This window comes from Nannospalax galili, unplaced genomic scaffold (assembly GCF_000622305.1).
Source record: "Nannospalax galili isolate Female #2095 unplaced genomic scaffold, S.galili_v1.0 scaffold1714, whole genome shotgun sequence".
NCBI classification, from domain to species: domain Eukaryota; kingdom Metazoa; phylum Chordata; class Mammalia; order Rodentia; family Spalacidae; genus Nannospalax; species Nannospalax galili.
Genome location: NW_008334552.1, coordinates 1 through 604, shown reverse-complemented (window position 1 = coordinate 604; position 604 = coordinate 1).

Below are 604 nucleotides of genomic sequence, written 5' to 3'. Positions count from 1 at the left end.
ATGTTAGCCAGACGTGGTGGCGCACACCTTTAATCCCAGCACCCGGGAGGTAGAGGTGGGCTGATCTCTGTGAGTTCAAGGCCCGCCTGGTCTACAAAGCGAGTTCCAGGCCAGCTGGGGCTACAGGAGGACCCAGTCTAAAAAGACAACAACAACAAAACAAAAAGGAATTTGTTAAGAACACCCCCCCAACCTACCACCAAGGAGAGGGTAGGGTAAGGAAGCTGATAGAGCACAAACAGATTTTTTGAGCAAGGGGTCAAATGTGTGTGCTTGTGTTGGACCGCAGGGGGTGTGGGATCACAGAGCCCTGATGAGGCAGCAGTCAGAGGCCTTGGAACTGAAAGGGCCATAAAAGCGGGGGCGAGGCGAGGGGAGGAATAGAGACAACAGGAACAGCTTGCAAGAACAGCTCCAAGGAATACAGAGGGAAGGACAACGGAGGAAGCAGGTTCTTATAACCATGGTAGGCAGAAGGCTGTGGGGTTTGGGTATCAGGTGACTGTCAAGGGCTTCTAGGCAGACTGGGAGCCTTCAGCATTTAGATGAGGCAGAGGCCAGGGGAATGGTTTGCACAAAAAGCCCAGAAACCAAAACCTCCACT